The sequence below is a fragment of the Natrix helvetica genome (genome assembly GCF_964273705.1).
Source record: "Natrix helvetica genome assembly, chromosome: 7".
NCBI lineage: Eukaryota > Metazoa > Chordata > Lepidosauria > Squamata > Natricidae > Natrix > Natrix helvetica.
In genome coordinates, this window is record NC_138558.1 from 26,837,250 (window position 1) to 26,859,901 (window position 22,652).

The window sequence follows — 22,652 nt, forward strand, 5'->3', positions numbered from 1 at the left end:
ACTGAATGGCTCTGGGTTTAGGGTTCATTGGCTCAGTAGAATTGCCACCTTTGGTCTTGGATAGGGGTAGGCACTACCCCAAACAGATCCTGTGCGTAATCTGGGGGTTCTTTGGACTCACGACTCCTGCTTGAAGAGCAGGTGGCGGTTGTCGCCAAGAGGGTCTGTGCAACTGTGGATTGTGAGCCAGTTATGTTCTTTCCTGGACCAGAAATCCCTACTTACAGCCACTCATGCTATAGTCACTTCCCGTCTTGACTATTGCAACACGCTCTACATGGGGCTTCCGTTGAAGAGAATCTGGAAGCTCCAGTTGGTGCAAAATGCAGCGAACCATGTGGTTTTGTGCAGACCCCAGCATGCACATGTCCTGCATCACCTCTCCTGTAGGAGCGGCATTGGTTGCTGATTTGCTTCTGGGTGTAAATCAAGGTATTGGTTGTCACCTTTAAAGTCCTTCATGGCTTGGGGCCATGTTATTTGAAGGACTGTCTCTTGCCCGTCACATCTACCTGACCCATTAGAGTGGGGAGGCAGGGAATGCTGCAGGAGATACACCTGGTGGGACCAGAAGAAGGGCCTTCTCTATGATGGCTCCCTCTCTCTGGAACATCATTCCACCAGAGATTAGAACGGTCCCCACTCTAATACTCTTCCAGAAGGCACTGAAGACCTGATTCTGCCAGCAGGCCTGGAGAACCCAGAGTGGGATGAAGCCCATTAAATAGCTTGTGCGATCTATGTTATGTTATGTTATGTTATGTTATGTTATGTTATGTTATGTTATGCTATGCTATGCTATGCTATGCTATGCTATGCTATATCATATCACATCACAACACATCACATCATAATATTATATCATATTAATATATGCAATTCTTTTTATTAATCTTATTGTTTTAAATGAGTTTTTATATTCTGTAAGCCATCTTGAGCCGCCATGGGTGAACAGGCGGCAATATAAATTCAACAAACAAATAAATAAATTCCAGGCTTACTTATGGTTATAGGTCAAGGACTGCTGATATATTTATTTGAAGCTAGACATGCCTTTGAAAATTCGGGCAAGCCACTTCTTAAATGCTGCACATATCCAAATCCATCAATTAACTCATATGTGTTGAAAGTGGTATCTACATGTCGTAGGTTTTTCTGAAGGTAATTGTTGAAACTGTAGATCACTTTATTTGGCAAAAATTTGCAGTATGGGCCAGTAATTGTGAGGAGTAGTAATATTTTATTATCAGAGTTTTACCAGATCTTGCAGGGATAAAAATATAGTGCATTATACTGTTGTATAGTATTTTATGTTCTCTGTATCAATATCAAAAAAGAAAATAAGGGAAGAGAGATTAAATAGCTTAATAATGCATTCCCTTATTCTTCTTTGTAAAGAGGAATTAAATCCAATCAAGAATTTGTTTGCTTCACCTAAACACTTGAGCAACTCCATACTTTCCAAGTGAGGATTGGTGATTAACAACATGGCTTAGGACTAGAACATTCCCTCCCGCCAAACACATTTAAGCTATGATTAATCTCCAAATTAGTATTTGGAGACACTAATAAGAAGCATAATCTATACCAAGCCTAAAGTTGCTTAATTTTGCTTTCAACTTCCCAATGATGACAGAGACAGTACCTTCCCTTCTTTTCCAGTAAATATCCAGGCATGTAGGTCAAACATGATAGTTCTTACTCTTCACAAAAACCTATTTTTTTACAATAATATATACAACAGGACTACATTGTACCATTGATTTGTTTAAAGTACCACAATTAAAGAGTATTAATATACCAAAAGACAGATAAGAGACAGGTCAAATCTATGTAGTCACACATTGACACAACTGAATAGAACATAAACAATTGTTATAGCAAAGAATAATCCTTTTCCTTCCTTCTCTGTTAAGGCCCCAAATGCTGCAATGTTTCACACAAGTGTGCCATGGCAATAATCTCTGTGGGAACTTGAAAGGCTAAACATAATATTTCCATAAAATATTGAGACAAGAGCCATTATTAAAACAACATTGGAAGGGTAATTTATATCACATTTCTCAACATACAAATTAGGTGGGTTGTTGTTTTGCAACAGGAAGACAATAAAATAAAGCTTTCTACAACCTGGATTTCCTAGAGTTGCCATTGTGTGGATCTCTAGGTTTCACCATTCCTTTTCAATGTTAATATTATATAGGACTAGCTTAATAACCATGCTCCACTAGAAAATTATGTGACCGGGCTTGATAAATCCACACTTACAGCTTGAAAATTAATGAGTAATACCATTGACCTCTCCTCTCTCATTCTCTCCCTCAAGCTTGCCCCACAGAAACCTCCCCTATCCTATCCCTTTCTCTCCCTCAGGCTTGCCCCACAGAAACCTCCCCTATCCTATCCCTTTCTCTCCCTCAGGCTTGCCCCACAGAAACCTCCCCTATCCTATCCCCTTCTCTCCCTTAGGCTTGCCCCACAGAAACCTCCCCTATCCTATCCCTTTCTCTCCCTCAGGCTTGCCCCACAGAAACCTCCCCTATCCTATCCCCTTCTCTCCCTTAGGCTTGCCCCACAGAAACCTCCCCTATCCTATCCCTTTCTCTCCCTCAGGCTTGCCCCACAGAAGCCCCACCTATCTTATCACCTTCTCTCCCTCAGGCTCCTCTCCAAACTACCAGCCAGCAGGCCAGATGAGTCACACTCTGGCCACACCCATGTCCAAGTTTTCAGGTTGGGAGGGGGAGTAGAACGTCTAACTCCTTAGCATCAGTGTGATAATAATAATAATAATAATAATAATAATAATAATAATAATAATAATAATAATAATAATAATAATAATAATAATAAACTAAATTAATTAAATTAATTAAATTAATTAAATAATAATAAACTACGGAATGGTCAATATCAAGCGAGGAATTTTCCAGGGTGATTCACTTTCACCTCTTCTCTTCATCATCGCGATGATCCCACTATCAGTAATCTTTAAAAAAATGAAATTAGGCTACCAAACAGCCAAAGAAGCTGAAAAAATTTCACATTTATTATATATGGATGATTTGAAACTCTATGGAAAGTCAGAAATAGAAATCCAATCATTGACAAACACAGTCCGAGTATTCAGCACCGATATTTCAATGCAGTTTGGCATGGAAAAATGCGCCACTGTATCCATAAAAAGGGGCAAAATCACTGCGTGTGAGGGAATTGAAATGCCCAATGGCCAACTAATTAAATGCAATGAAAATGAAGCCTACAAATACTTAGGCATTTTGCAGTTGGATAACATCAAACATGGAGAAGTAAAAACTATTGTCAGGAGAGAGTACACCAACAGAGTTAGAAAAATTTTGAAATCTAAATTAAATGGTGGGAATACAATCAAGGCCATAAATACCTGGGCAATACCAGTTATAAGATACACAGCTGGTATAGTTAACTGGACACAAGCTGATTTGGACATTTTGGACCGAAAAACCAGGAAACTAATGACAATGCACTACAGTTTACATGCACGCGGTGACACTGATAGACTATACCTGCCCCGAAAATCAGGTGGCAGAGGATTATTACAAGTGAAGCAAATAGTTGAAGAAGAAAAACATGCACTGGCTGATTATTTAAAAGAAAGTCAAGAATATCTATTAATCGAAGTAAAGAACAAAAATCTATTGAAGGCCCAACAGACGAAACAAGAATACAGAAAAGATGTGATAAAATCAAGAATGGAGAGTTGGCAGAACAAAGCATTACATGGTCAATTTCTGGAAAAAATAACAGATAAAGTGGACAGTAAAAAAACTTGGTTATGGTTAACAACAGGTACATTAAAGAAAGAAACAGAGTCACTAATCCTGGCTGCACAAGAACAAGCTATCCGAACAAATGCCATTAAGGCCAAAATCGAAAAATCATCTGATGATGCCAAATGCAGACTCTGCAAAGAAGTTGATGAAGCTGTTGACCACATACTCAGCTGCTGTAAAAAAATCACGCAGACTGACTATAAAATGCGGCACAATTCAGTGGCACAAATGATCCACTGGAATTTGTGCAAAAATTATAATATTAAAACAGCAACAAACTGGTGGGAACATAAGCCTGAAAAAGTCATTGAGGGTCAGATTGTCAAGATCTTGTGGGATTTTCGCATACAAACGGATAAAATACTGGCGCATAATACATCAGACATCACACTGGTTGAGAAAAATAAGGTTACTGTTAGATATTAACATATATCGGAGGAAGTCTCCTCTCTGGTCCACTGCTACAGCGGGAAACAGGTATTGCTCTGATTGGTCGAGAGGCGTACCCGAGTACTATAAAAGGGGAACCCTCCGGCTACAGAGCAAGCTGGATCACTACTACTACTAATAAAGAGCTATTAAGTCACTTCGTGTCCGCAGTCTGTTCTCTCGTTGCCCAGATCCAACATTGGCGACGAAGGTGGGATCGAGAGGCAGATAGGACGAAGAACGCTACTCCAGAATCTCCGGATTTGATCCAGCCCAGGAATTCGGCAGAAATTCCGACAGCCATCTCGGTCACCGCAGCGCGGCAAATTCAAACGAGAGAAGATGGCGATGCACACTCCTCCCGCTCCATTCGACCCAGCGAACGACGAATGGGAAGCCTTCATGATTCGTTTCGAGTGTTTTCTTGAAGCGAACGAATACACGGGGATCACCGACGCCCGGAAGAAAAACATCTTCCTCGGCTACTGCGGAAAAGAAGTCTTCAACACGGCCAGAGACCTCACCGCGCCTACTCCAATACAGGCAGTATCATGGACGGCGTTGCAACAGGCTCTACAGACTCATTACGCGCCAAAACCTTCCTGCCATGTTTGCCGCAAGGAATTCAACACGCGGAACCAGAAAGCGGGAGAATCAATCAATCAATATGTTGCAGCCCTGCGTAAAGCAGCAACTCACTGCGAGTTCAGGGATCTGGACGAGCATATCTTAGCGCAGCTTATCTGTGGGTTAAGAGACATTTCACTACAAAAGAAGCTGTTGGCAAACCCAAATTTAACCCTACAGATAGCTCTAAACGAAGCAAGAGCGTCAGAGTCAGCGGAGAAATCATCGGTAACCATACAACGCGGTTTCAGCGAAAACCAGCCAGTACCAAGACAAACCAGACGGATCAGTCCGCATCTGCGCGGACTATAAATGCACAATTAATGTCGCGCTACAACAAAGCGCATATCCTGTGCCTGTAGTACAGCACTTATTGCACTCGTTGGGGCCAGGAAAGGTATTTGCTAAATTAGACATGGCACAAGCTTACCAGCAGCTGCCCGTGGATAGCGCCACAGCGGAGGCCCAAACTATAGTGACACATAGAGGAGCATTCAAATGCAACCGGCTACAATTCGGTGTGAGTATTGCTCCAGGATTGTTCCAGAGCGTCATGGAATGACTTTTGCAAGGGATACCGGGGGTCGTCCCCTATTTTGACGACATCTTGGTGTCCGCTGCAAACGAGGAGCAATTAGATAAAAGAGTCAGAACTGTTTTGGCCAGAATCAGAGAAAAGGGTCTCCGCCTCAAAAAGGAAAAATGCCAAATTAACGTGCCTAGCGTAGAATTCCTGGGTTATAGAATCGATGGTCAGGGAATACACCCCACTTCAAAGAAAATTAAGGCGATCCAGGACGCCTCCACACCACGAAATCAGACCGAGTTGCAGGCCTTCCTCGGACTACTTAACTTCTACAGCGTTTTTCTGAGACAGAAGGTGACCGTTGCTGAGCCACTACACCGTCTACTCCAGAGGAACACACCATGGAAATGGGGACGATCCGAAGCAGCAGCTTTTGCCGGAGTAAAGCGCCTGCTCACCACTAACTCGCTGTTAGTCCAATACAGCCAGACACTACCGCTGGTATTGACCTGTGACACATCACCTTTTGGAGTCGGCGCAGTCCTCAGCCACCGGATGCCAAACGGAAAAGAAGCACCCATCGCCTTCTACTCCAGGACTCTTTCATCGGCCGAGAGGAATTACAGCCAGATGGACAGGGAAGCGCTAGCTGCTGTAGCTGGGGTAAAACGTTTCCACGAATACCTCTACGGCCGCGATTTTGAACTGATTACAGATCACAAACCGCTGTTGGGACTTTTGGCGGGAAACCGCCCCACGCCAGTCTCCCTTTCTCCACGCATGACCAGGTGGACTGTTTTCCTGGCTGCGTACTCATACAAGTTAATTCATCGACCGGGCTCCACTCTAGGACACGCAGACGCACTCAGCCGTTGCCCACTACCGGACATTTTGCCAGACCCCACTCCAGAAGTACCGGTGCTGCTCATTGATTGTTTGGACTCAGGACCGGTTTCTTCTTACGATGTTGCAAGGTTCTCTTCTAAAGACAATTTAATAAAGCAAGTTCAAACTTGGGTCTGGAGGGGGTGGCCGAAGGGAAACGTGGGCCCGGAATTCAAAGTGTTTTGGTCAAAACGGGACGAACTCTCAGTGTTACAAGGTTGTTTATTGTGGGGGGATCGAGTTGTTATTCCGTATGCTTTACGTAGGAATGTATTAGATGCTTTACATGTTGGTCATCCGGGGATTGTTAGAATGAAGGCGTTAGCAAGAAGTTACGTTTGGTGGCCAAACATGGACAAAGAAATAGAGGAATGGGTGGCCACTTGCGACCCATGCCAGGAATCGAGACCAGCACCCCCGGAAGCGCCCGCCACTGAATGGGAGAAGCCTAAAGCACCCTGGTTGCGAATACACATCGACTTCGCAGGGCCATTCCAAGGTCAGACTTTCCTTATAGTTGTGGATGCATACTCGAAATGGCTAGAAGTAGTCCTAATGACTTCAACCACGGCAGAGGCAGTCATTAAGGTTCTACGGCGACTTTTCGCCACTCATGGCCTGCCCGACCTCCTGGTCTCCGATAACGGGCCCGAGTTCACGGCCATGCAATTTGAGACATATCTAGCAGGTCAGGGAATTCGGCACGCCCTCGTCGCGCCATTCCATCCGGCATCAAATGGACAGGCGGAGAGAATGGTGTGATTCGCAAAAGAGGCCCTCGCTAGGATGGGTCCAGGTGATTGGCAAACACGCATTGACCATTACCTATTGATCCAACACATTACCCCCAGCGCAACGACGGGTAGGAGCCCCGCTGAACTACTCATGGGCCGCCGTCTACGGTCTCACCTGGACTGTCTGCACCCAAATTACTCTGCCACAGCTCCCCCAGACTCTACAAGCAAAATTCGGAGTTTTAGCATAGGGGATTCAGTATACGCCCACAACTATGCAGGGGGGACATTGTGGATGCCGGCAAAGGTCATTGGCATCACGGGTCCACAATCGTATCTGTTGGAACTAGAAGATGGGCGGAACTGGAAAAGGCACATCGATCAACTACGGGGTCGCCTGGCGCACTTAGATCTACGAACAGAGAACGAGAACTACCTGCCATTGCAAAGCCAGCCACTCGAGAGCCCCAACACAGAGAACCATGACACCTGCGAGCCAAGGACAGAACAAGAGGTCGAGCGCGAAACGGAACAACCCCCAAGCAACGAAAGCGAGCAGATTCCCGAACGCCAAAGCAACGAGAGCCTGCAAACACCCGGAAACAAAACACAGAAAGAAACCGATCCTGCAACTACTCCTAACCAACCCGAACTGCGACACTCCTCCCGAGTAAGACAAACACCAACGTACCTAAAGGACTATGTTACTAACCACAACGTTCCGTCTAGGAGGGGAGGGGTGTTAGATATTAACATATATCAGAGGAAGTCTCCTCTCTGGTCCGCTGCTACAGCGGGAAACAGGTATCGCTCTGATTGGTCGAGAGGCGTACCCGAGTACTATAAAAGGGGAACCCTCCAGCTACAGAGCAAGCTGGATCACTACTACTACTAATAAAGAGCTATTAAGTCACTTCGTGTCCGCAGTCTGTTCTCTCGTTGCCCAGATCCAACAGTTACAATCATAGACATCGCAATACCAGGTGATAGCAGGGTCGCCGAGAAGGAATATGAAAAAATTGCGAAATACCAGGACTTAAAAATCGAAATTCAACGATTATGGCACAAACCAGCAGTGGTAATTCCAGTGGTAATTGGCACACTGGGTGCTATTCCAAAAGCACTGGAATTACATTTAAAACAGTTAAAAATTGACAAAATCACCATCAGTCAAATGCAAAAGGCCGCACTGCTTGGATCCGCACACATATTATGAAAATACGTTACGACGTCCTAGGCCCCTGGGTGGGGCCCGACTAGTAATCAATGCCAAATCCGGCGAAACAACTGGCCGCTGTGATACAATTCTGTTGATGCAACCATAATAATAATAATAATAATAATAATAATAATAATAATAATAATAATAATAATAATAATAATAATAATAATATACGAAATACTAATGCTCTGATGGTCATTTTGAAAAGTCCTTTCTTAGCGAGCACCTAGAAGCCAAGAGGAACATATGTGCCAAATTTCAAGTTTGTAGGCTTTATGGTTCTGGAGATTTCATGATTTCTGCATGAATGTTTTCGCATTTGTATATGTAGATTGCATAGAAAAATTGATTTTAATTTTCCCCTTAAAAGGGATATTTTCATATTTTTTCTATTGCAACTATTTTTTAAATCCACAGGTTTATTAACTACTTCTAATTGTTAGCAGACAGAGGATGATTGATGACATGGACTTAGAAAATTTTCCTTCAGATAACTACAGAGAAATTTTTTTAAAGTAAAATATTCATCTACTATGAATATTTTTTGCCATGTGAGTTATGGAAGATTCAGTATATGACACATCTACCATGCTATAATTTTATGGGGATTTATAAACCATATTAATCTGACCCCTGATAAAACAATTGTTGAGTAGAGGGGGGGGGGATTGGAATGTTTCTTTACTCCTAGTAATCCAAAGGTATATTACTATCCATAATATGCAAATTTTTGTCTAGCAGTTTTAAGAATGTGATAGTGAATGTTACGTAAAATGGATGGGTTTTATTAAAAGCTTCTTTTACAAACACACATACACACTTTTTCTGCATCAATTCTTTGTTATACAGATTATTTTGTGTAACTTTTTTATTTTCATTAATATTTATACATTCTGAAGCTACATGATCTCTTATAGCTACATGATCTCTTACAAATGGGTGGTTCAGGAATTTCTATTGTTCTAAACCAGGGGTGTCCAAACTTGGGAACTTTAAGACTTGTGGACTTCAACTCCCAGAATTCCCCAGCCAGCATGGCTGGCTGGGGAATTCTGGGAGTTGAAGTCCACAAGTCTTACAGTTCCCAAGTTTGGACACTCCTGTTCTAAACCATATAGTGTATGTGTATGAGGTATGGTTTCTGGCTGCTGCTACTGCCCATTTGCTCAGGGATGTGCTGCGTGCACTTGTGCACTTGATGCACGCATGCATGCATGTGCAGTGCAACAAAAATTGCTCTGCGCATGCACAGAATGCAAAAACAAGATGGTGGTGCCTATGGCGCCGCCGAGAGAACCAGTTCAGGGGCGTGGCAGGCCTGGGTCGCTGCCAGTTCCAGAGACCCGGGCTGCCAAGTTACTACTGGTTCAGCCGAACTGGTCCGAACTGGTAGGAATCCACCTCTGATGTGTATGCCCATGGATTTTTGTGAATTATATAAACTGGATTAATAATCTAGGTATGTACTGATCAGCAGGGGAAGAGATTCAGGGCAGTATGAATCTAGAACCATGCACCATCAGTAATTAGATTACTAATGCAACGTTGGCTTCCACCGCAAGTCAACAAGCCCTTCCGTAGGCAAATTATGCAAAAGAGCAATTACAAAGGAACAAGTTTGGAAGCAGAGTCATAAAAGGCCAATCAACAAGAATATGTGTAGCTGAGGTTTAAGCAGTCCAAAGTGCTTTCTGAGCTTGGTTTTTTTTCTGGTAGACATGTCATTACCCAAACTAGCTAACATCATCAACACTGATGATGATGATGATGTTTGGGTAATGAAACATTGCAAGAAAACAAGCAAGCTCAGGAAGCACTATGGACCGCTAAAGGAATCAGAATAAAGAGCAATGCAATGCTAAGGCAATTTCACTGAAATTGGGATGGATTCTCACTCAGTACAGATCATAAGAATTCTTAATTCCAACCTAATAGATAGATTAGGCATGTGGATTTCATAAATTGGAACCAGTTTACCAATAGTTTCAATTTCCCTCCCACTGATACCTTCAACAAGGCCTAGCCATTATATGTCTTGCTTTAATTTGTATCTGAATACTTCCTTTCCTCCATATAGGAATTGATGTAGTTCACGTTCCTTGTCTGATTTAGCTGTAGGATTAATTCTTCCATGTCATCAATGAGATCAGTTCCCAGATTAATTATTTCAGCATTTGACACTAGGATGTCCATGGTCTTTAGTTCCATCTGATAATAAAAACACATCCAAAGAAGACATTACATAAGAAAAAAGTGGCAGCCATTTTCTGACAAATGACATCAGAAAAGAATAGGACTGAAATATGCTAAATCATTTTGGATCCCTTTCAGAAGTGGATGTGAAGAAAAGCATGGCAAGCGATCTGCTATCCATTCACACAATTTGCACTCACCCAATCTGCCTTAAATCAGCATGTTTGGATTGACTTTTTTTAGGCATTTGTTTGGCTTGAGCAGTGGAAGTGGGAAACATCTCCCAGAGACATCTTGCTTCCATTCCCATGCTTAAATCCCCCCGCCCAATCCCAATCAGTGATTCAGATGCAGTGACTTAACGGTTAAGACTGGGCTTGTTGGCTGGAGAGCCAGTAGCCCAGGTTCAAGACATGGTGAGCTCCCATCCTTGTCCCAACTGCTGACAACCTAGTAGTTTGAAAGCATGCAAATTGAGTAGATAGATACGTACCACTTCAGTGGGAAAATAATAGCGCTCAGTGATGTGACATGCTGGTCATATGTCCATAGAAATGTCTTTGGACATCACTGGCTCAATGGCCTTGAAACAGAGATGAGTACTACTCCCTATAGACAGCAACAATTAGCAGAAGAAAATCTACAGGAACTCATTTACCTTTACCCTTTATGCCAGGGGTGTCCAAACTTGGGAACTTTAAGACTTGTGGACTTCAACTCCCAGAATTCCCCAGCCAGCCAGTCTTAAAGTTCCCAAGTTTGGACACCCCTGCTTTATGCCATAGTAGTACTTAAATACTATTTAAAATTTTAAAAAAGAATAAGTAAGCCTGCAACAGGAGGCAATTTTATTAGTAGTATAAAAATAACTAGTAGATAATATTTATTATCACATGCTCAACATACATATTATTTTAATAACCTAATAATTTGTAATTTCTGGGGGGGAAAACTCATGGAAGTTAAAATGGTAATGCAACAATAAAAATCTTTCTAGTTTGCACCAGAGACCAGCTGATACACAGTGACATTTGTGATGACGAAACTTAGTTGTTTTGACTGGCTGTTTTTGAGTACGCGGGAGGAAAAATGTAAAACAATTTTTGCTAATTCATTCTAGTATGGCTTTACTTTTCATTTCACCCACGACTAATGCAATGGTATAACCAAGAAATTAAATTAATGTTATTATTAGTCACCAGATTATAATTGCATATATGTAAAGTGTTGGGAACAACGTATATTGAAATACCAGCACAATATTAAAGAAACTTGGGAAAAAATCCTATAATTGTTTTACTGACACTTCCATTCTAATTCAGAGGTGGGCTGCCAATTTTTTTTACTACTGGTTCAGGTGCACTCGCGCGCAATGCTTCTGGGCATGCGCAGAAGCATCCAGATGGGTGGGCGGAATCTCCTGCCGCCGCTACTACCGGTTCGGCCAATGCAGGCCGAACTTGCAGCAATCCACCTCTGTTCTAATTGATATATTAATAAAAATAATTGCTAATTGATTACATTGATCTACATCACTATCTTTATACGGCAGATACAAGGTAGTCCTCGAATTATGACCATTTGTTCAATGACTGTTCAAAGTTGCCGTGGTATTGAACAAATGGTATTTATGCCTCGCCCCTGAAGTTACAGCCATTGCAGCACCTCCATGGCCTAGAAACCAGTATCCTGGTTTCTAGGTTTCACTACAACAAACTGGCTCTCTTTAGCATATTCACTGGATTCTCAGGAAATCCAATTTTGGGACTCAAAATAAAATCCATTTTCATCTATATTTCTGTATGTTTAATGAATGACAATGGAAATTATCTTATAATTAGCCACGAATTGTACTCTATGCTGCATGTGTTTATCTTTTTTTTTTTCAAAATAGCTTATACAACAGCAGTGCTTATATATTTTGTATATGCTTTTTTATAATGTAAGTTTAATATAATCCTGTTTTTAGAATGTCAATTTTTATTTGTCTACACTGAAGGTCAGGGCGAGCATGCAACCAGGCACTGGTAGCCGGCACTATCACAAAGCACTTTATTCACACATTTCTACCAAAGAAAATAAATAATAGAACTCATTGTTTACACACTCCCTGGCCTTTCTGTAACAATTGTCCCCTTTCTTCCTAAAGACTTTTACTTGCTCTATTATATTGGCCATTAATAAAGACTTTATCCAGGTTTGACCAGATTATAAGCACCTATGATGTTAAATGTATCATAGCCTTCTTGGCATACTTAGAATTCGAATTTTTGGCAAAATTAGGACAATGCCCCCTAACCCTGCTACAATTGAAGGACCGGGAACTGATGCAGATAGTTGAATGTGCTTAATACGCCTCCAACCAATGAAATATTCACATTTTTTAAAAGTTGAATAACCAAGTAAGCTGAGAAAGGGAGAAAAATTTGTAGCATGGGTGGGAGAGTTCTCTAGAATTTCTACATAATAGAAATTTTTACATAATACAGTTTTATTTCCTTCCAGACATACTACTACAACTACCACTGCTGCTACTACTACTACTATTATTATTATTTAAAATAATAATAATATTACCAATGTATTTAGATTTATATACGCTAGCTATCAATCTCCTAATTTTGACCGGGGGGTGGGGAATAATAATAGTAGCCACCATCCCTTCAGGGAAACATAACACATACATATTTTTTTTTAAAAAAAAGAACTGAGTTCAAGCTCTGATTTTTCTATTGAAAGCAAATTATTGTCAGCATTGCTATTCCAAGGTCTTTCATTCTGGAAATCTTTGTAGTCTTAATGTTTTATCTGTAATGGAGATAAAATCTCAGATAGAACCGTGTGTACCTCCTGGAATTTTAAAAGAGAAAATGGGGACATGTGTACAATGAACTTTGGGATACTTGGAAAAAAGAAAATAGCCCTAAAAGACTAAAGCCGGGTAGACCAATTTGGGGTATTCCAGATATGTCAGAATTTTGAGAGTGTAATGTTGCTTCCCTAAATGCTTCTATACATGTAGTCATTATAAAAGCAGATAATTTAATAAATTATGATTATGATAATTTAATAAATAGCATCAAAGCTGAATATCTATATTTGGATGGTTGTGTCCTGAATGGTTTGACTTGGTTAAGTCAACATATCTTGAATTCTACTAAAAATTCCTAGTATTAACATTCAATAAACATTCAATAAATAAATGTTGCAAAATAACTTAGCTGTTTATATATTACATGCAGAGATGGTATTCAGCAGATTCTGACCAGTTCCGGAGAATCGGTAGCGGAAATTTTGAGTGGTTTAGAGAACTGGTAAATACTACCTCTGACTGGCCCTGCCCCATCTATTCTCTGCCTCCCGAGTCCCAGCTGATCAGGAGGATTTTGCAGTAACCTTCCCCAGGAGTGGGGTGGGAATGGAGTTTTTACAGTATCCTTCCCCCGCCATGCCCATTAAGCCACACCCACCAAGCCACACCACACCCACCAAGCCATGCCATGCCCACCAAGCCACGCCACACCATGCCCACCAAGCCATGCCCACAGAACCTGTGATAAAAAATTTTGAATCCCACCACTGACTACCTGAATTATAAAAGCTGAAAAATTTCAAATTAGTATGCCATGATTCTCAACTAGCTATGGAAGCTCAAAATAACTAAAACAAGGATATGCAATAGTAATCAGTAAATAAATAAATCCCTATGAAGGATAGTAATATAGCATTAATAATAAATAGATTACTATTAAATATGATAATAGCAATTTTGCAATTCAAAATTAATTAAATTAGTTTTGAACATATTGATAATTTTGCTTGTCTCCATGTGAGTCAATATACAATCAGGCATTTCATTTATCATGGGAGCAGAACTGAGGATGCAATTTAAGCAGACTCATCACTTCTTTACAATAGTAAAACTGTAGTTACGATTTAGGGTTGCTGCAAGCCACTAACCATTGCGCAGTCCTCTATTCTGAAAGTTAAATACTAAGTAATAATAAAATATGCTTCAGACTTGTTATTGTTGTTGTCAGTTGTGAAAATGGTGTGAATCAAAGTTTGAATGACATTTTTTTCTAACATGAATTCCAGCCATTTCATTCTAATTTCCTATCTAACCCAATTGTCTAATTATCTCAACTCCTGGACATTTTATGCCATGGATTAATTATAGGGCTCTAAGGGTTTTTCTCTCAACACTTTGACTTTTGCCCAGCTACACATTTTTAAAATTAGCAGGTATCATGATTTATATTATGTTTTTGTATCTCAAAATCTGAATTCAGGCTTGATCCTGGATATTTATTTTCTTAAAATAAGTTTCTTGAAACCAGCTACGTTTGTGTGTTTCTGTGTTAGAGAAGCATAGTTGTTTTTCAACATGTAAATCATGGTGACACCAGAACAAGAACACCTCAATTGTTACAGTTCCACTATTTGTTTTGTGGAGTTGGGGCTAGCTTTCTGGGGATCCTCATTACCAGTGTAAGCTCTTAGGCAGATCATCTCTAAGTCTTGCTCATTGCAAGCTGCTCTGTTTAGGCCCACCCCTCCATTGGCAAAATCAACCTTTCCTAAGCAGTTAGAAGTAAGCTTCCTTTCCCTCAAATCCAAAGTTACACAAATGTGCAAGCATTTAATTTCTACAGATCTTTCAGTCAGATCTTTGTGACATGCTGTTGCAAAAAAGCAACTGGGCAAAAGGAAGTACAGGTAGTTCTCTGTTAACAACCACAATTAACTCAGTCATTAAGTGAGTTATTAAGTGGTCACTAAATGAAACTGTCACCATGCTTATGATTTTACTTCAGCTTTTCTTTGATTTACAGACATACAAAGGTGGTAAATGCTAGAACTGGTTGACAGTTGCTAAATTACGTTTTTCAACCACTGTAAATGTAAAGGGTCACTAAATGAGGCAGCCACTAAATGAAGACTACTTGTAGGATGGCAGTCAATTATGGTTTATTTGTGGCTGTAAAAACAACAGCAATGTAGGACAAGGGAGGAGTTGAAAGGTACGTACCGTAGGTGTTTGTGATAGAAGATACTCTGTTCAATAGCTAAGCGCTAAGCTGCATAGGCTTTATGTGTTATCACAGCTATCTTAAATTGTATTCGTAAGAAACTGCAAGTCAACACAATGCTTCAGAAATATTTGTGATAAATCTCTCTAGCCATAGTGGGGGTTTTTTTTGTTGCACTAATTGCACATTTTAGGTCAGTCTCAGGAACAGCCCAATAAACAGCATACAAAGAGGAACATTAAAGGATTTCTAAATCAAAGGAAAAATGATTGATTAATGAAATTAAAAAACATCAAAGCTAAGTCAGAGGTTTGTCAAGCTAAAGGAATATGCACAGGGAATCCAAACAAGTCAATTTTAGAGGGAGCTAATCCTGTTACATATATGCAACATCAGAAAATATGATTCACAACAGAGCAATTAAGACAGTTTGCATCACTAAGGATTATAAAATGCTATTCCACGTCCCATTCATCTGAGAACTGATCTGAGGTGAAGATTGTATGTAGTGTGGTGCCAAATTATTCAGAAAAGACTCCTAGAAAACAATAAAATCCAATGTATTAATTATTACAATTATTGATGCTTCCTTCAGGCTTATCCAAAGAGTTCAACACAACCTAATACAAATTCCCTAAGGACCAAGTAATATACGGCTTAGTTACAATATATCCATCAGGATATCTCAATATTTTTAAAAGGACTTTGGTAGGAATTTTTTTCAAATGTGTCAATTCTTATTTATACTTCAAAAAGGCATAGATAATTGTGAATGAAGAATTAACAAAACCCTGTAAGATGTAAAAAGGGACAAGAATATCCTTTGTCACCCTTACTACTTAGTGTTAAGTACTAAAAGTACTTACTTTAATGCTGGAAATATTGAACAGAGGTATAAGTTGGGATGAAAGAAGAATTGGAGTGAAGATTAAATGAGAAATATAAATTAAGGGCATATGAGTCATGGTAGCGCAGTGGTTAGAATGCAGTACTGTATTCTACTTCTGCTGATCACTGGCTGCCATCAATTCGGCAGTTCAAGTCTCACCAAGGTTGACTCAGCCTTCCATCCTTCCGAGGTTGGTAAAATGAAAACCCAGATTGTTGGGGGCAATAGGATGAGTCTGTAAACCACTTAGAGAGGGCTGTAAAGCACTGTGGAGCGGTATGTAAGTCTAAGAACTATTGTAATTTGCTGATGACCTTGTAATAATTTTGGAAGACCCTCTGAAAAGAATATCAATACTAATGAAAAAACTAAAGGATTTTGGGATGTTAGCTGGTTTTAATATTAATAAACAAAGCTGAAGATATCAATAAAGAATATAAAAGTGAAGAAACAAATGTAACTGATGGGAAAATGATTTTAAGATTGACAAAAAAGTGAAATAGTTGGTATTGACATGACTAACATGAATTGTATGTTATACCACAATAATTAATATTTATGACATAGAATGAAATTAAGGACATGTAAGATGGAAAACGTTAGAAATGTACTGTAACTTTTGAATTTTTGAATTAGAGGGGCATAAACTGAGATTTGGATGGTATAGTTTTCGATAATGAAATTAATGTAGATTTTAAGAATTACTTTATTAGAAGTGCCATACCGAGAATTCGGAACAGATATAAACGCAGACTGCATCTGAAAACGCATTTAGGCTTTCAGCACAAGAAGCACTTAATAGGAAAGGAACAATAGATAAAGGTAAATGGTTATTTTTTTTTAGAATTATTAGAAAAGGACCATGGACAATATAAAATGAAATTAAAAGAGCACCTGGCTGCAGAGAGATTTAGTTTTAAATGATTTTCATGTGCACAGTTAAGAGAAAGATTTAAGGCAGATAATAAGAGATTTTTCCTTTCTTTGGTGAATTTATTAAACATAATCTGGCTCTTTTTCAGGGTTATTTTTAAGCCAAATGGTTTGTGCATCTCTTGTATGCGTCTTTGTAGCTCTTCTGGGTCTAGCCAGAAGAGAATAATATCATCTGCAAATCTAAAGTGACTTAAATAGGCACCATTGATTTTTATTATTTTATTATTTTAAAATCCTCAGGGACGACAGCCTGAATTTACCCTCCTTCCATCGTGAAGGAGATGTAGTAGGATAGCCAGCACAAACAGGCTGAAGAACAGTTTTTATCCATGGGCTGTCAGACTCCTGAATGCGAAATAAAATCATATCTACGTAGTACGATGGACTTGCAGGGCCGGTACAACATGTAACATATTCACACTGGTGCAGTAGGACTGGGTGTTTGTTAATATGATTTATTGGGTTAGGGGTTTTCTGTCTTCACTGTGAGTTGCATTGTGTTTGGGTGTGTGTGTGCACTGAGGGAACTCAACCAATCTCATTGTACATATGTTGTGGGCTGACAAATAAATAATAATAATAATTATTATTCCTAGTTACCCAGTCTAGTTTGTGAAATGCTCCTTCAAGGCAGACTGAGAAAAGGATAGGTGATATTGTATTGTCTTCTCATATACATTGTCGTATGTTGATTTCCATTTTAAGATCATTAAAGTGTTGTTTTTTTCATATATTGATCGTAGTTTATGTAAGCAGTGCCTTCGCCTTGGTTGAGCAATGTCTTAATTGTGTCCGTAGTCAATGAAAGCTATCCACAGAGGCATGGTGCACTCATGTCTTTTAATGACTTGCTGAATAACCTGTATAACCACAGCCACAATCTGGCTGTGATCCATTGTGCTGTAGCCATTTCTGAACCCTGCCTGTTCCTTTGGTTGGGCATCATTTAATGTTCTCAATATTCTTTTTGCTATTATTTTGGTGAAAACCTTGTAGATGACTGAAAGAAGGCTTATTGGGTGATGGTTCTTTAAATCATCTTGGGCCCCTTTCTTGTGTATAAGAATCACTTCAGCATTTTTCCACGCATCGGGTATTTTTTCTTCTCTGAGGCATCTTGAGGATAGTTTCGCTAGTGTATTGTATAAACTGTGACTTCCAGCTTTCAGCATTTCTACTGTAACACAGTCATTTCCGGAGGCTTTGCCATTTTTTATTGATTTTATGGTACTTGATACTTCCTCCACTAAGATATCTGGCATTTCCTCTTTCATGGATGTTTATTTTTGAGTGATCTAGATCTTGAATAGCTCTGAATAGAATTTTCCAATTATTTCTAACATTTCTTGTCTTGTTCTACACACAGAACCATCTTCATGTTTTAATGCAAAAACCTTCTTTCTTGTATTTATAAGTTTGCATTTTGCTCTATTAATCCCTTTGTTTTCTTTAATTGTTTTTTTCACAAGCTTTATATTAAACTGACGTGTTTCTTCTTGGGTACATTTTCTTGCAAATGGTCTTGCAAAGTTCAACATACTCCAGTTTATTAGTGAAGCTTCTGATATTCTTCATTATCCATCATTTTTCATTTTTCATTAAATCAATAGTTTAATCAGAGATTATTGCTATCTGGAGAAGAACTAGACCTGGTAGTAATAGATCACTACATATATCTTGGCCAACAGATCTCAATGGAAGGTGATACAATAAAGGAAATTGAAAGACATGTTAAACGTGATTGGCAGGCATTCAGCAAGCTAAGCATCATTTTCAACAATCACCTCTCCCTTTGCCTGTAGAGAAAAGTTTTCGATCGGTGTGTGCTAGTTTTTCTAACATATGCCAGTGAAATACGAATACTAACGTCAAATCGACACAAAAGCTTGAAATGGAAATGGGCTGGTCACATAGGAAGAAGAACTGATGGCAGGTGGACCAAGGCACCTGGTAAGTAGAACTGCTCTATGATGCTTCTTGTCAAAAAGCTAGTAAATGTATTGATTAGAGAGAGCTGCCTGCAGTCTGTTTGTAAAGTGAGCTCTCTGACCCATGTTCCTTTGTTGACTCTTGCATGTTGTTCATATGAATCCTGTTTGTGCAAGAAACCTTCAACTTCTGACTTATAGACTAAGGTGACCAACCGTCCTCCTTTAGGGAGGACAGTCCTTCTTTTGTAAGTTTTGTCCTCCCTCGAAAAATGTCCTCCTACATGTCCTCCTTTTTGATATTTGAAGACTAATCTGTTGCGCGTTATGTGACGTATTTGTATTTGACATGACAATTTGTCAAGGCTCGGTATAGTGCAGTATAAGATGCGATTATGAGACGCATGTGCTCCGCACAGGAGACCTTGGGAGAGAGCGCCACGTGCAAGTGGCTTTGTTTACTTCTTACCAAAACACAACACGGCACATACACACGCAGTAGACTGAGATTGAGATTGAATGTTGATACTTTAGCTGCAACACTTGCCGTAAAATTCAATATGAAGGATATTTCTTGTTCAGATATTTCCAATATATTGTTAGAAGATGATACATTGACAAAAAATATTAATTCAATGGAAAAGTACTCATTTAAATAATAATTAACAGGTATGTAAGCATAATTACAATATAAAATGTTACAAATGTTTTTATTATGCATATATCATATTTTAGTGTATTATTGTTGCAATGAATAAAATATTTCTTTTATTTACGATATTTTTTTCCCAATTTATTTGTCCTCCTTTTCATTGTAAAAAAGTTGGTCACCTTATTATAGACTAGCTGACAATCCTGACTCAACTCTTGGAACCTTGCACTGAATCTGGACTATTCTTCTGCATGCACCTATTAAAAGCAAACCACTCAGGTAAGGGTCTGTCAAAGACTCTGCTTTGATTTGTTGTCTCCTTTTATAAACCGCTAATTGCCATACCATAGCAATTGTATGTATTTGAAACTAAAAGCAGGACAATACTAATGTATTGGTACTGGTAATGATCTTATGGTAGTAAAAAGGAGTTCTAGAGCATAAGACCTCCCAGTTTCTAATCCAGCACCTTAACAACAAGGCATACCCTACCAAAAAAGTCTCTGGTGTCACAACATTAGTAACAGTATTAGATTTTGAAAATTTGTCACATGTATGATTGTCTGTCCCACCCAGTGATTCTGTGTGGCATACAATAATAATACCTACTATTTCCTCATCTTGGAAAGTAGGATGGTCCAGAGGACAGAGGCCACGGCAGAAAAGTCTCATGTTTTCTTCTGTTGACAGAAAGCAATCTTGCTGATGGACAGAATCCTGATTCCCTTCATCTAATTTCTTTTCAAATTTGTTATGAGCTCTTAATTCTTCTTAAGATAAGAAGAACTAAATTGATTAAATAAAGCAAAGGAAAATATAGAATTATTTTTAATATTATTTAGATAACATAGTAAAAGCAATATGTAAGGGTAGGTGAAAGTCACTTTTGGTCTCAACAGATTTTCACTAAAAGCTATATGGGTCTTAATTATTTGCTCCCAAATATCTACTTCAGAAGCATTCTTTTATGGCTATGCAACGTTCTGTTTCAGTTTCCAAAATACATTTTGGAGTGTGCAGTGTCATGAACCTAATATTTCTATCTACTTCTTTAAAATATCCTTTTTTTTCTCGCTAGGATAGATGGGCAGTCACACAAACAGAAGAATGAAATGATATGCTAAAGTGATTAATATTCATATTTCAGGACTTTCCAAGGTATCTTTTTATTGCAATGTAATATTATGCCAAATGTGTCCCTCTAGTTTTGAAACAATTGTTCTGTGGTTGCAATTCTATCCCCACTTCCTGTGATATTACATAAAATAACGCATGTATCAAAATAATTGATCGCAAATGGCAAAAACAAATGAAGTTTAAAGGATCTTCCACCCTGTTTAAAGCGTTATCAGTCACCCAAGTCTTAGGGTGGTGATCATAACATAGCAATAAGTATAAATGTTTCATAATTAACTCCTCTGGTTCTGTTTATAGAATCTCTATAGCAGAGGCCAATAGTAAGATATCTGATTGACAAGAAAAGCTATTGCCAATCAACATAAATACTAAGGGCTATTTGGATTGCTAAGCGTATATAGGCATATTCCCATGTTCATTTTTTGTCAACCTTTCCAGATAAGCAAAGTCAGGAATTAAACAATGCAGGATTGTCTACGGAGAGATTCTCAGTTATCCAGGTCATAGTTGTCTTAAAGGTGTTTTTTCAAAAGGCAACTGGAGTCAGACCTAGATTTATAGAAAGCTTCATTTTTAAATATTACATACATTGCCTTAAAATCACAACATCCATACAAAAAGGCTTTAAAATTGCATTGCCCAAGTTCCTTAAAAATCAGGCTATAGCAATGATTGCCAATCATAACTAATTGTTCTCCATTCTGAGACTGAATATTAGTTACATTGGAATAATGGGAAAACAATGCTGCCGTCATTTCTTCTTTTGAACTTCTTTTCAGTGTATATAGTTGACTTTCTTTGGGAAAAAAATATTTTACAGAAAAATTTTGAACTGCTCCAACAGAGCTCTTTCTATTTTCTTATGAGCCCTCTTCCCCTATCAGTTGGTATATAGGAGGATAAGCAGAAAACCTGTGTCCTGCATTGTTTTATGCTGTTCAATCATTTTTACATTTAATTATGTGAAAAATAAAAAAGCTTTTTTTCCCTACATCTGGAAAGAAGGAACATTAAGGAAGGATGGTCTGATCTAGGGCTCTTAATACAGACGTTGGTTACAAATTAATCAAAATTTGTCTATGATCATCTCCTTTTCCACTAATGCTACCATCTCTCCAGTAGTGTGCAGTCTTCCTGCCACCTGCCACTTCAATTAAATCCTAAGAGAAAATATTACATGGAAACTCTTCCGATTGGGCTTCTTCAAATCAGGCTGCCAGAAGTGACAACAAGGTGGAGCCCATCCCAGTAAATGGAATTGCAACATCTGCCATTGTTTAGCAGTCAAGCTCAAAACCAGCAATTCAAATGAATTCAAAAGAAGATCTCAAGAGCCCTATGAATGAGATAAAAAACTGAAACCTTCTTTTGTAAAGACGATTTTTAAAAAAATGAAATTAGGGATTTCAGCAGGATGTTTGATTAATAAGCTATTGAAACAATGTATAAATTTAGCAATTTCCTTTCTTCATGAATTATAATTATTATTACTTAAATGACTAAGCACTAATGCACTAACAATGACGCCTAATAAAACAATTCGGTTCCATAAGGTAACTCTCTGCTTCTGTCTTCAGGAGCTCATTGCCCTGATTAACTGGATTTGGCTTGGTAGCTCATTAAATTCCCTGTGCAGTTTTACATTTCTA

At 39.0% G+C, this 22,652-nt stretch overlaps 1 long non-coding RNA gene across 1 annotated transcript; it reads left to right on the forward strand.

Annotated features, from left to right (window-relative positions):
* The first annotated feature begins 20,049 nt into the window (after window positions 1-20,049).
* On the forward strand, window positions 20,050-22,421 carry LOC309395591. The gene is made up of 3 exons (XR_014175934.1): window positions 20,050-20,145; window positions 20,945-21,024; window positions 22,123-22,421. It is a non-coding gene; the product is annotated as an uncharacterized lncRNA (long non-coding RNA).
* Window positions 22,422-22,652: the final 231 nt, after the last annotated feature.